Genomic DNA, 16,129 nt, shown 5'->3' with positions numbered 1-16,129 from the left:
GTTATAGATATTTTTTTTTTCAACTTTTGGCCTTCACTATATTTCTTTTTCAGATTCATAATTTTTTTTCTTGATTTTGTTCTTTTCATATACTCCAAATTTTGAACACAACTCATAAACAAGATCAAATTTTCACTCTCCTTCAACTACAGATGCATGTACCATGTTAATGAGAGAAATTCAACTTTACAAACTCCAGATATATGGCATGGAATGACATGATTTTACTGCAGGTTTTTATGGATTTATTTATTTATTTTTCTTATTAACTAAAAGCAAAAGAACTTAAACAACAACAAAAAAGTTGTTTTTGAGAGGAATTTTGTGTAAAGCAAAAAAATGGGACAACTTTTAAGAATTTATGACATCTAAATGACTAGAACATGCAATAGGAAATCCTAATCATTTATTCAATAATGAAGAAAATAATTACTAGAAAATCATTCAATAGAAATCAATTTTAGAGACAAAAAATAATTAGTTGCTATTTTAGAGACTAAAAAAATTGTTGGTATGTAAATTAGTTTCTATTATTAATAAACAGATTCTAATTGGTATTTAATTAGCTACCAAAATTTTAGCTACCAATTATTTAAATTTTAAAGTTGGTAGCTAAAACTTTGATAACTAATTATATACCAATTTAGAAACTTTTATCAATAATAAAAACTAATTTAGATACTAATAATTTTTTAAGTCTTTAAAATAGTATTTAATTTAGTTAATATAACAATTAATTACTTTTTATTTTTAAAATTAATTTCTATTAATTTATTTTCTTGTAGTGAAGCAATTGAACAAATTAAGCATGGAGAAGTATTGATATAAAACTACCCTAAAGAAAAGTAAAGATGAACAAGACGAAAATTAAGACAAGAAAAAAAAACTTATCTCTGAAAGACCTCCTTCAAGACCACCAAGAAGAATACTTCCATTTTTAAGTGATTTGGAAAAGCAAGAACACAAGGAGGGGGTAGACCTCTATTTATAAAAGGAGATACTCAAAACACTTCATTCACTGAGGAATGTGGGACTAATTTTGTAAAGCAAGTCCCACATTGTTCAATTCTTTGATTTTTCAAGTGTTTATAAGCTTCAATGCTCCTCCATTTGTTGATTGGGTCATGTGGCCTTGTAGGTGAACATGTAGACTCTTTTTTTACCTCTTTAATTGAGTTTTTGACTCCAAATCAAGGCCTATTCAAGTCAAAATTAGGTCCATTAGATAAGTACCATGAATATTATTATTAATCATATTAATATCATTATTGGTGTTATTATTATAATATGTTTGTAAATCATTAGGTAACAGATGACTTTATTTACCTACAATCCAATTATTATTACCTACGAATGTCAAAATTATGTATAGAGTTTACCTTAAATTACTGTTGTCAAGCTACTTTATGTACGGACAAAGTCAAGCTATTTTATTGTTATGCACAAACAAAGTCGTAGATTACTCTATTTTACTGTTCCCGCCGGCTGACCGGATTATGCTTCGTGCGTAGCTAAGAATCGCGTATCAAGGACTCCCTCGTCTTTGCTCCAAATCTCCACCCTTCACCGCCGTGAGTACCTGAAAGAAGTGAACAAAGGGGCGCCCTCGCGGCCATTTTCACTCCGACGATCAAGTCAACAAGCGAGAAACATCAAAGACACACCTCCGTATCGGAGCATCGTGAATGAATGCTCTGAAGGTGGTAAAATAACCGAGTAACTGATTTCTCCCTAATTGCCTGTGCGTACAGTGGGTTCGCGAGCAAGCAACTAGAGTGTGTGTAAAACTGAGTCTGGATCCCCGTCTCAAACATCTAAAGCCTCTTTTGAACGTCTAAAGCATTCAAAACGTCTTAAAGTGCATTTAAAGCGTCTTAAAGCGCATTTAAGGCGTTTAAAAACGTTCAACGCGTTTAAAACGTTCAAAGCATTTAAAGCTTTTAAAGTGCTTTAAAGCGTTTGAAACGTAAACTGAATAAAAACGTACCTTAGCAAACTTTCAGGGAAACTTATATACCTTGACGTTTCAATGCTTACTGCCATGTGTTCTTCTGACTTGATCGCTATTCTACGTGGAGGGCCTTGCAGCGCCGTAACCCAACTTAGGGATAATCCATCGTGTAAGTCCTCCTTTCTCGAAGTGCATCTGGCGCAAGGGGTGACTTTCTGGGTGCTAACTTATGCGCCCCAGCCTCTGGTCACTTGCCCTGAGAGTGTATCTACCTTTCTCTCGTACTACGCACATGGTTCGCCCCTGGGCGTGGCCCTCTCCTGGGTCGTATCTATCTCAGGGGTCTCCCAAAGGTGGCGTGGGTACTTCACAAGTCAGGTTACTCCTCACTAGTACTGGGAATATGGCCTTGAAGCCACCTGTCTCTTACTGCTCTGAGGTACTGAGGCCCCTCGTGGTGTCGCTCCCTCCACGGTCTTTCCTACCCGTGGGTATCAGGGGGTGACACCGTCGATGCCTTAACCTGGCGACGCCTCATCCTAGCGACTCCTACACCTGGCGACGCCTCATCCTGGAGACGCCTTAAGCGGTCAACCTGTTGACTTTCCTCCCTGGGCTCCCTGGATGGGTCCCACCTTATGTCTGACTTTGACTTTGACTTTGGTCAACGCCCGGGGACGGGACGGTACATTAACCTATGAATTATAATTCGTATATAAATCCTAATTTATATAGAGATCTAAATTTGTATGTAATTATCAGTAGGTAATAACAATTTTTCTTGTAATGCAAGTCCAACTACTTTTGCTCCTTCATAATCACATGGCTCATGTGGAAGCTCATCAAAATAGTTATGGACCCCTTTCCCCTTTCCTCGATCAAAATGAGTCAAAAGAAACTTCTTGATGGTTAGGAAAGAGAAGAAAGGAATCCATGACATACCTCCCAAATCTTTGCTCAAACAATCACAATCCGTCACACCTAATGGCTCACTCCCGCTCTTCTAACGGTGACCAAGATACTCTTGCGAAACAAACACCCAATTAGAAGTAGGTAGTGACGAAAATTGAAACAACTATGAAGGGAAAATGAAATTAATCAAAGTCAAGACTACAAAAGAGTTAACCAAGTCTTTGACTAAATAAATCGAGGGGAGTAGAGGAATTAATATACACCATTATCTACTAGATCAAATTCAATGCACCAAAGAGAATCAAGGTTAGTCACACAATCTACGAGCAATTATATCTCTGATAGGAAACATTTTGAATTGTAATAGATTGTTTTGGATTAAAATGATACTCTTGAAGCGTACAAACGATGGAACATAGGAAAGGAATTGGGGGTTGTGTATGATGGTAAGGAAGATACAATAACAGGAAAATTTCAAGAGATGGAAGAGAGAGATAAGATTCTAAAGAAGAAACGTGAAGAGGGACAATCTAAAGTTGCTTAAATGAAAATTCTATCTATGAATATTAGAGGCTTAGGAAGGTTTATGAAAAAGATATATTTAAAGGAAATGCTGGCAAAGGAAAAACCAAATTTTGTATGTGTACAAGATGTTGAAGAAGAGCTTTGATGACTCCAAATCTCCATGTATTGCTTGAAGGCTGATTGTAGCTTAGTTGAGTGTGTTATGAGGTAGTTTGAATTTGTTAATTCACTCTTAGTTTGAATCCAAAAGCTGGTTTATGAAGAAGTGAAAAAACAACCAGTTGTTTTATCGTTTCAATTGGTTGTTTCATACTTAAAGTTTTTGAAACTGGTTTTGGCATATTTGAATTTGGTTGACTATGCAGTCAAACCAATTCAATCGGTTCTTTCGACAAAACAACCGACTGTTTTTTTAACTGCCTTAACAAAATTTTGTTAAGTTTGTTAAATCTGCTTTAAATGATTTGAAACTGATTTGGCTTTTATAATAAATGTTTTCAACTTCTAATTGGAGTATAAATGTTCCGTTATACACTCCTAGCAAATAAATTACAAGATCAGTTTTTGAAATCAAGTTTTCTCCAATATTGCTTAAAGCTTTGAATATTTCTCTGAGTGAAGTAGGACTTGTTGTGTACTTTGATTTGATTTGTACCAGGTGCGATCAATCCTATTTCTTCTTGATTTGTAATTTTGTAAAGTACTGGTGTTCACAAAGTCAGAGGGTGTTCTAATTTGTGGTGTGTTTGTGGTGTGCCAAAGGAAGTGTGTGTTCTTGAGAGGATCAAGATCACTTCTTTGATGGTTGTGTGTTTGTAATCTGGTTTTTGATTACTTAGTGGATACCCAGAGGTCTCTGGGAACTGGATGTAGCTCTTGGTATAAGAGTGAACCAGTATAAAATTGCTTGTGCGATTCTTTCTCTCCCTTAACTCTTGTATATCTGATTTTAGTTCTTTTTACACTCTGCTGATAAAAACAACCAGTTGAATCGCAGAAATAACCGGTTGAATTTATGGAATTCAAATAAAACTGATTTCTATTTTGTATTCTTTTATTTCTTTGGCTATGACTCTTCTTTGACTTTCTTCATACCTTCAAAACTTTATGAAAAACGTTTGAAAACAATTCACCCCCTTTTGTTTAAGGCCTACAATTCTAACAATTGGTATCAGAGCTAGGTTCTTGAAAGATATTCAAGTTGATCAAAAGTTCTGAATTAACAACTGATTGTTTTTTTAACTGCCTTAACTGAATTCTGTTAAGTTTGTTAAATCTGCTATAAATGATTTGAAAATGATTTGGCTTTTATAATAAATGTTTTCAACTACTAATTGGAGTATAAATGTTCTATTATACGCTCCTAGCAAATAACTTACAAGATCAGTTTTTTAAATCAAGTTTTCTCCAATTGTCCTGCAAATTGTCAAAACAACATTCATATGTTCATTTTAATAGAAATAAGCCTTGTAGTGCTTGTCATCTATTTGTCCTTTTGCATGTTGATATTTGGGGACATTGTCCGAATATTTGTTTGCATGGTTATAGCTACTTTCCTACCATGGTAGATGAGTGTATTTTTCACTTGGATCTATGTTATTTGTAATAAAAGTGAAACTGGAAATTTGTTAATAAATTTCATCACATATGTGGAAAAATAATTTGAAAAATATGTTAAAATTGTGAGATTTGATAATGGCCTAAAGTTTGTCCTGAAAATTTATGTTGATTCAAAATGAATCTATATGGACAAAGGGGGGCCCAGATAGTACCGAAAACTAGTTGTACAATTGTTGATGTGCCAATTGCCTCCTCGTTCCTTTCTTCAAGTCTCCTCCTTTAATTGTTTGTGCTCGGTAGGTCGGAGGGGGTACCTGCGATTGTACTCCGACAATTAAGTCAACGCTAAGATTATAGGTGTATTCTAGCAAAATGTAAAACGTACCTTACACTTTCGCCAATGGTTTTATTTATAGTGTTAGTTATGGACCCTTGCCATGATGAGTCGTATATCAGTTATTGACTAATATGCATCGTGATCTCTGATTAATAAGGAGGTATATTAGTATATAGGTATATTGGAATATTTAGAGAATATTTGTAACATCTTTCGGTTAATCAGTATTTAGCTGATTTGTCGGAGATATTTCCCGCATATCTCAGGATATGTGACTCATTAAGTGTTATTGTAACCGTCATTACTCTTATTTATTGTGTAATTTGAGGTGTTATTTGAATCGGTCGGTCGGTCACCAAGCCTGAGACTGGCTCGTCTGGTACCAACCGGTAAACTTACCCCTCAGGCTCGAAGATGAAATTCTGAAGAGTCGTAAAACAGTCGTTGGGCTTCCCAAGTTGAGATGTGATAGTTGGGTATATTTAATATTTGTCAGAGGTGTGACGCATGCTTTCTTGAAAAACTACAATTTTATGAACATTAGTCGGAGAGATCTAATGGTTGAGAATTAGTGACGTTTCAGATGTCGAGTGGCATGAATCCTTGGATGATTGAACACTTAGAACATTTGCAATGTTTAAATCCCCTCTGAATGATAAAATTTCGATATTTGACTCTGATTTCTTTGCGATAATGTCTTGAACTTGGTAAACCAAGTCTTTTGCAATGTGTTTTTAATAAGTTGTTGTTAAAGCTCTAGCAATGCTTTTCAATCACCGAAGAAATAGATGGTGTGGTTTTGACAAAGTATAATATAATAATTTGGTCGAAGCCGTAATCATAAATCGATGTACTTGGTAATGGCTGATCGAGCCTATAAGTTTCCTCAAATAAATTGTAGTTATCGTAAAAAATAGGAGATATGGCTAACGCTAAGCCGAGCCTTTAAAGTAGAATTGATGAATTCGATTGAAGTGAAAACTTCTATTTTAATCTGATTGCATGAGACGATAGTAGGTAACATATCATAATTGCACTGGTCGAGGAGTTTCGATGAATTCGGTTGGAGTGAAGACTCCTATTTTTATTCTGATCGCATGAGGTCATAGTAATTTTAGTTGGTCGAGGAGTTATCCTCGATGAATTCGATTGGAGTGAAAAATCCTATTATACTGATCGCCTGATATGATACTAACTTGAGTTGGTTGAAGAGTTATTCTTAATGAATTCGATCAGAGTGATACTCTTATTTAATTCTGGTCGCGGGGCGAAGATAATTTTGATTGCATGGGATGATAGTAATTCCGATCACACACGGTGATACTAATATTTTTCTGGTTGCACGGGGCAATAATAATATTTTCTGGTCATGCGCGGCGATAATAATTTATTCTGGTCGAGGCTTCGTCCTCGATAAATTTGGTTGGAGTAAAAACTCCTATTTGATTTTGGTCGCGCGGGGCAAAAGTATATGTGCGATCGATAGGTGTCGTTACCGAGTTGGTACGATCTAAGGATTCGGCAAAGTCAGTCCGTTTGAAGAAGTCGTGATGGTCGAGTTGGTCCGATCTTAGGATTCAGCCAAGTCATTCCATTTGTAGAAACCGTAATGGTCAAGTTGGTCTGATAATAGGAATAATGATTGTAGATCGTGAACTACTACACCAGGTAAGTTTTCATGAAAGAGAGGTGGGTTACCAATGGACGTGCTTAAATACCAAGTCTTTCCTTGCCAAAACTTTCCTAGACATGTACTTTTACGGTAACAAGAATAATTTCTCTCATGAGAGAGATCATGATAATGATGACGATGAAGCGACATCTCAAGAATCATTACAAATTTAAATGAGGTAATCATAACAGATTTAAATAACAATTATATTTGTTATTTTCATTCAGGAATCTCAAAAGATTTAAATCGTGATAGATTTAAATAACAATAATAATTCTCAACAAATTTAAGTAATAATAATAATTCTCAACATATTTAAATCATAACATATTTAAATAATAATAATTCTCAACATATTTAAATCATAATAAATTTAAATAATAATAATAATTCTCAACAGATTTAAATCATAATAGATTTAAATCATAATAATTCTGGTGATTATAATCATAACAAATTTAAATAACAACAATTATATTTATTTTCAGAAATCTCAAAAGATTTAAATGATGATTAATCTTAACAATAATTATCTCAACAGATTTAAATAACGATAATAATTCTCAACAGGTTTAAATCATATTTAAATAATAATCATTTTTCTTATTACCTCACATCGGGTTTGTATCTGATTAAGATCATATCGGTCAGCGTTCAAACCTTTTCAATTAAGAGAATGTTGGGCTTCCATGATTTGATTAGTAAAGGAGTGTTAATTGTTGGTGCTCGGTCGGAGGGTTACCTGCGATTGCACTCCAACGCTAAAGTCAGTGCTCAAATTTTAGGTGTATTCTGACAAAATGTAAAACGTATCTTACACTTCCGCAAAAGATTAGTTATGGAGTTTTGTCATGATGAGTTGTATATCAATTATTAACTGATATGCATCGGGATCCCTGATTAATAGAGAGGAATATTGGTATATAAATATATTGAAATATTTAGAGAATATTTGTAACATCTTTCCATTAATCAGTATTTAACTGATTTGTCGGAGATATTTCCCGCATATCTTAGAATGTGACTCATTAAAGGTTATTGTAACTGTCATTACTCTTATTTATTGTGTAACTTGAAGTGTTTTTTGACTCGATCGATTGGTCATCAAGCCCAAGACTAACTTGTCCGGTCCCGATCCGATCGATACAAGATGTACTTAAACACCTCAATAAAATGATTTTTTAAGATAGAAGATCAAGGGATAAAAATATCACTGGTAATATATTATTTCATTCTAATGTCACTTCAAATTTACGATATTTTGTTCAAAAGCATGTTATTTATTTGATAAATTTCATTTTTACTTTTTACTTAAACAATAACTTTGATAACAAATATTAACATCAAATTAGAAAATACATTAAACACTATTTTTATATTAATCATTGTAAAAGTAAAGAAAAAAAGAAAAAAAAGAGAAGAGAAAGGCAACATAATAGAAAATAATCTTATTATCAAAAAATTATATATTACAAAGCCATATAAAGACTCTGTATATACAACCAGAAGAAAAAAAGAAACAAACAAAATGAAAGAAAAACTTAACACAAAATATGTGTCCGATACACACTCTCTACACCTGAAGCAGACTATTTATACCAAAGAGACGATCTACACCAAATGTTATACTTTGGTTAAATAATGACTAATCTCACATATATATATATAATTACAGGAAATAGATTTGTTGTAAATAACATTATTCAACAATCCTTTATAATAATACTATAATATTTTAAATTAAAATAATAAAAATATTAATTTATTTGTTAGAAGTATGTTTTTAATGTAGGCGGTTTCAAGGTATCAGATCCACGATTACACTATCAATTCTTACACATGGTCTCAAATCAATCGTGAATCAAGTCTTGTCACTGAAATTGTCACCCCTAACGCTCTACCTCATCGAAACCAGATGAAGCAAAGGTTGTAACAATGCAGTTGAAAAGACATACCATTTAATAAATTTTGGTACGAAAAATTATTCATAATTAGTATAAAATTCATTTAGAAAACAGTTTTCGAAACCAATAAAATAACGGGTAATCATATATATTTATTATCTACATTTTATATAATGCCATTACTACATTTAATGTTATTATTTTTTTTAAAAAAATATTATTTAATTTTAAACTTATTTTTTATTATATATTTATTTTTAAATTTATCCTATAAAAATTATGTACCAAACTAATTTTAAAAATAAAAAATAATTAATTATTATAATAATTAAATTAAATATTATTTTAAAAATTACAAAAAAAATTAATTTTTAAATTAATTTTTAAATTAATTTTTATAATTATTAAATGGTTTTTAAATTAGTTATCAAAGTTTTTCTACCAAATTTAAAATCAATCTAAATTAAAACTTTAATAACTAATTAAATATCAATTTAAAAATTATTTATCAATAATAATAAAAATTAATTTAAATTTTGTCTAAAATTAGTTTAGAGATGAAACATTATTTTTCAAAGAAATAAAAGTCCGTAGCTCCTTCTCAAAGAATCAATGTATAAACCCACAAATGCATTATCCATGATATAAAATTAAGTTTGTTGTATATTCACAATTTTAAGATAAGTATATTTTTTTTTCAATAAAAAAAGAAAAGAAAAGGTAACCGATATACAAATATCAAGCCCTCATCAGATAGACTTAGACTTCTTATACCAAAACAGATACAGCACCATACAAACCAAAACAACACCAAAAACTGCACACACAATGATAGAACAATGACAACCTTAGAAACCTAGCACTCATCCAAATTATTCTAACCATAAACATTACTAATGCTGCATTGCTAGACTATCTACAACATGGTATAGCTACAGCTTAACCAAAAAACAGCACATAACCATACAACTTTTTAAGATAGGTATATCATAATCTAATCTAATACAGTTTGTTCCATATACACAATCCACAAAACATCTTTAAGGAAACTCTTCTAAATTATCTTATATACAAATTAATTTTATTATTTTCTTAAATTTGTTTATAATTTTTTTTTTCAAATATAAACTCATATTTTGAGTTCATTGACCATAACTTTTTAAAATATGAGATTTTTTTGTGTGTCGAAGAACATTGTTTACAAACAAGTTGGAATTGAGTGTTTTAATGAATCTTAGTATTGCATATTTGTACAATTCAATGGAGATGAATCGGGACTAGGTTGTTCTGGTTTTTATGAAGGCTTTCTATATATAGAGAAGAAAGACATTGGAAGCATTGACACCCAGTAGCTCTCTATTATTCAGGATATGAGAAATAAGATTAAAACTAAGAAATAGAAAGCGAAAAAAGGAGATGGTAATTTTGAAGAGACAGTGAAAAAAGAAAGAAAAAAAAGAAGAAGATCTTATGATTGGCATTGGTGTTGGCCCCATGTTCTTTTTCAGTGTAATGAAACTTACTTGGTTGTGAGTTGCAGGGAAATAGCTGTGGAAGGTGAAACATGGTCTACCTGTTCCCTCATTAAAATTCTGGTAATGGAGCTTCCTTTAAAGTCATAGTAGTCCTTTCGAGAGAAGATGATCGATGAGAGAAGAGATGTTGATATTGCCCATCAGGATTGTCTTTTCTGGCTCTTTCTGGTGCTAATTAATGGAGGATGGCTCCATGGAAGCAGGTGAAAATGGCTCACTCAATGCCAGGGGACCCACCATTATCATGCATTACGATACAGACCCTGCTATTGCCATGGTAAATACAAATTAAACAAATGGAAAAACCCTTTATAATCATATTATAATACTTTAGAGTAAAAATAAAAATAAAAGTAATTAAAATATTAATTTATTTGTTTATTAAATATATGTTTGTGCGGTTTACGGCGTGAAGATATCAAGATAAAAAAAAGATAACATCATGATGATGTATACATCTTTGTTCAAATCATGACAATTGCTTTGCACCTTATCTATCTCATTTAAGACATGCACATTCTGCATTTATGAAGAAATATGCCAAACATCACAGGATCTAATCTTGTCTACTCCTTGTCTAGGAGAACAAAGGGTTTCAAACTAAACCTACTCAAAAATTAACACAAAATTGAGATAATTAACAACATGTTACAGTTTTAATAGATATTTTATTCATAATACATATTTAATTAATCAAAAAAGAATTTATGACTTGATCGATACAAGATGATGTCTCTGATTACATCCTTGTTTGTCTGGTCAACAGTATTTCATCTCCAAAAACATCGATCAAGCTAACGATAAATGTGTTTTATATCGATTTGAGCCATACAAGATAGGTAGTTCTAGTTAGTTGATACAAATTCACGTTGTTTCTATATTTTTTTTCATTCATTTCTTCATTAATGCATAACCAATATATATTTGTCGGATTTCTTTTAGTTTTCGTCCGTTTTTTATTAACGTAAATCTTTATTTTTGTTATATGATAAATTTAAACATGATAATAAGTTTATACTAAAATTTTATCTATTTATATTATGTAATTTATTTCTGTATATAAGATCAATTTGAAAGTAGAAATATAATAGCAACTACAAACAAAATTAATAATCAAATCTTTTATTTAACAATTTGTTATGTTTAACAATTTTTTTTTAAAATATTTAATATTTCATAATAAAAATTGCAAACATTAATCTAAATAAAATCACAAAATATTGGTTTGATTTAATAAATTAAAATTTAACTAAAAAATATATAATTTCTATCTTTGGTTGAGATGATTTTTTGATAAAAATCCAATCAAACCAATTCACAAATACCTTGATTAGTAGAACTTTATATCAGAAGGATGGTGCTGATGCATAAATGCTGCAGAAATACTGCACGATTGCAGAAATACGAATAATTTTTTTTATAAAATAATATCTAATTTAATGAAATAATAATTAATTATTTTAATTTTTAAAATTAATTTCTTATTTAATAATTTTCTTAAAAGATCAAGATATAATTAAATAAATTTAATAAAATAAATATAATTTAATAAAAAGGACAGTATGCAACTCAAAATAAATTATACAACACATATATAAATTAAAAAAGAAGACCAATAAAATAAATTAGGTTGTAAAAATATATAAAAAAATAATAATCAATCAAGAAATCGATGTGCTACAGACCTCACTCTCTCTTAACCTTTTTCTGGTCAAACTCTGGAGAAGATATAAATTGCAATTTAAAATAACAAGTGGAGAGAGAAAGAAAAAATAACAAAAAGAATTATGGTGGAGAAAGATGGCAGAGAGGGATGAATTTATTATTAATATTGATATATTATTATTATTATTTATATTTTTAAGATTAATATCTTATTAATTTACAATATTAATATTATGAATATTTATAAATTTTAGTATGGAAGTAATATTCATCCATTTCAATTTATAAATAGTATTTTTTTATAGATAATATATACCAGTTTTAATTTGTGAGTGTTATCACGTGAGATTTGTAAGTAATACTTATCAACTTGAGAGTCTCTAGGTAATGTCTATCCATTTTAGTTTGTGAATAAATCTGTAGGTAATCTTGTATAATTTTATTTTATTTTATTTTTTTATCTTTTGTTATTATTTATAATTATTTATCACAAATATTAATTATAATTATTCTTTATGAATATTAGTTATAATTATTATTTATAATTATTAATATTATAATAATATTATTCATATTATTTAGATTATTAATATTACGCATGTTAATATTATTTGTATAATAAGAATATTTTTAAAATTATTAACACTACACCAAAAATCAAAATTAGTTTTAAAAAGAAAGTGAAGGTGTGTGAACACTAAATAGTGTCCACTAAAACTTCATTATTAAAAAAAAAATGGATAAACGTGGGTTATATGGACATAAACTAAAAAAAAAGAAAAAATAATTACTTAGAATGATCACAACTAAAACTATAAATAATAAATAATAATAAAAATTTAAAATTTTGTAAGTTATGCCCACACAAACATAATATATATATAAAAATTAAATTTAAATATGTAATAAAATTATGAAGGTTAAGTTCACGCTTGTTTAAAACTTGTGTGGTCAATCCGTTGACTAAGCCCACGCTTATTTGAATAGACAATATAAAATATAATTTTGTGTGGGCAACATGTAGGCTAAGCCCACGCTTATTTAAAAATTATGTGCTCAATATGTAGGTTAAGCCCACGTTTCTTTAAATAAACAATATAAAATATAATTTTGTGTGGGGAGCATGTAGGCTAGGTCTACGCAAAAAAACACACAACTTGTGTCCCACGCAACCGTCACTATTTTTATGTCAAGCATATTAACTTCTAAATTTTAATGATAACTACATTTTTGCGTCCATGCAAAGGTAATGTCTCTTTCAAGCTTTTCTGCTATTGATGATTGTTCGAGCGCGGGTGGTGAATCAACTGGGCGAGTGGTTCGAGAAGAAGATCATCCAGACTCAAAGTCTTCATCTGCTACTCCTTCTTGCATGAACGATTCCAATGGAGCCCCTACTGTTGATGTTCCTCAAGAAGTCGAATTTATATTGCCTCGGAAAAACCTTCGTCCAGGTTATCAGTGGGTTAACCCTAAAGTTCGAGAATTTTTTTCGAAGTATCGTTCTGCTACTGAGCTTCGTAGTTTCCTTTCCCATTCTCAGATTTATTATTCTGACATTGAAAATGTTATTATTTCTTTTCGGCGTGTTGGAGATGTTGATAATGTTTGCCATGGCCGAGAGGATGATAGTTATGAATTTTTTTTATTTTTATGCTTGTTTTTTAGAGACCTTCATATTCGATTGCCTTTGAACAACTTTCAAATAGACGTTCTTAATTTCCTTAATGTTGCTCCTACTCAGCTTCATCCTAATGGTTGGGCTGCAATGCAAGCATTTAGTATTTTGTGTAAATTACTGTCGCTTTCTCCTAGTCCTGCTTCTTTCTTGTACTATTATAGCTCTCGGCCTGGTAAACGACCAGGATGGCTATTCCTTATTAGCAAATCCAACGTTTGCTTCCTTAAACCTTTTACATCATCATATAAGGATTTTAAGGGAGGTTTTTTCAAAATTCTAATAGAGCCGATAGGAAAAGAGTATTTTTTCAATGGAGATTCTCCAAAATTTCCTCTTTATTGGACAAGAGATCCCGTGAAGTTTAACTCAATATCTTTTCACTCAATGGGTACGGCCGATCGTCATGTTATTGAAGTTTTCAGTCACCTCTCGTACCAAGTTCCCACTCGCGCCTTGCTACAATTGTATACTTCATCCCATCCTCGAGAAGATCTTATTGGTAGGTGGTTGTTCTATATTTTCTTGTTTTATAGGATGAGTTTTTTAACTTTGCTAAGTTTTTTTATTGATTTTCAGCTTTGATGGCAAGCACAAATCCGAAAGCTCGGTCTTATTTTTCGAAGTTGCTAAACAAGGTAGGTGATGTAACTCCTCGACGTGAAAATGTGGTGAATCCTGTTGTTGAAATAGAAGGAGCAAAACGTGTTGCGCCTGTTGAAGTGATTGAAGTTACGCGCAATGTTGATGTTGTCGGTCCTTCGAAAAACTCAAAGAAACGAGATAGAAGCAGCAAGAGATCACATTCGTCTTCTCGGCGTCATCACCACGTTGAAAATGTTTCGTCTGAACCGCTCTCTGAAACAATTTTTTGTGCATCAACGAAATATGCGAAGTTTGTCCAAACTTCTTTTAACGAATTGTCTTATAACATGTTGAAAAATATGGATTTTGCTTCATTAGCGGATTCTATTATTGAATTGTCGAGTAGAAGTTTGTTGATTGGGAAAATGATGAAAGAGAAGAATGGAAACTGTGTGTCTTTATCTGAGTTTGAGAAATTGAGGACTGATCTTGCTGAATATAAGGAAAAAACGAGCTCTTTGTCCGAACAACTAGAAGAGATGAAGAAGCAGAAAAATGAACAAGAAGTTGCAAAGGAAGATTTTAGAAAAGAAATTGTTGAATTGAAGAATGAAAGCTTGAGATCTAGTGAAGAAAATGCTCAACTTCTTAAAGAGAATCAGTTGTTGAATGAAAAGGTATCAGCGTTATCTTTTGCGAACGAATCCGACAAGAGCACCATCAAACTTATGGATGAAGAGATAAATCAGCTGAGGGCCAATGTTTTTGAAGCCGAAAGCTTTATATTTGAACAACATCAGCTTGGTTTTGAGAAGGCTCTTCAACAAGCAAAATATTTTTACAAGATTCCAATTGATGAAGGCAACTTTGATGTTAAAAAGGATTTTTATAAGGGTGAATTAGTGCCGGCTAACGAGATTCCAGGCACTGATGTTGAATATATTAATATCGAGAGCTAGGGGGCGTAGGTTTATTTGTCGAAAGCAGATTTGTTTTGAACTGCTAATCTGTGTATGGATGTTTTTGGAAATGCTAATCCATGTGTGGACATTCGCATTGTTAATGTAATGTCTTTTTGAGCACCTTAATACGTATAAAGTTTATTGTTTTGTCAACTGTTATCTTGTGTTATTGATTGGATACTTTGTTTCTGATTCGCTGATTTAATGTAATTGTGACCTGCCAGTTTGTATGATTGAAGTGTTTTAGCAGACGTTTCGGCGTTTACATCTAGATGTTTACTTTTTTGGTCTTTTATCATGAAACATGTTTCTAACTACCTATTCTTTTCAATTGTAATATCTTTAATACGATTACGTTTCGTTTGAAACCTCGAGTACCTTTCGGCTGCCAAGACTTCAAAGCACAAGTACCTTTTGGTTTTTATCCGAAAGTTGTTCCAAAATGGTGGATTCTTCGCGAATTTTGTAATCTATTAAAAGAATTTCTTAAAAGACTTCAAGAATGCTTGTGATCGAACGTATAAAATTAAGTTTATGCAGAATATTATAATGAGTTATTAATTTATAATTTTTATAGTGATCGAGAACATTTCTTATTTTTTCGGCTTTCTTATCCAATTTATTATCAACATAAGTATGGTATGCGAGTGAGTTTTTACTTGGAATGAAATCATCTGAGACCAATAGTTTTATGAATGTACGATTTTTCGGGTGGGTTTTCACTTAGAGTGAAATCATCCAAGACCGAAAGTTTTATGAATACATGATTTTTCGGGGGGTTTTTCACTTAGAGTGAAATTATCCAAGACCGAAAGTTTTATGAATAGATACTTTTTCGGGTGG

The sequence above is a fragment of the Phaseolus vulgaris genome, chromosome 7 (genome assembly GCF_051622355.1).
Source record: "Phaseolus vulgaris cultivar YP4 chromosome 7, ASM5162235v1, whole genome shotgun sequence".
In the NCBI taxonomy this organism is placed as follows: Eukaryota; Viridiplantae; Streptophyta; class Magnoliopsida; order Fabales; family Fabaceae; genus Phaseolus; species Phaseolus vulgaris.
Note: the sequence above shows the minus strand (reverse complement) of the source record.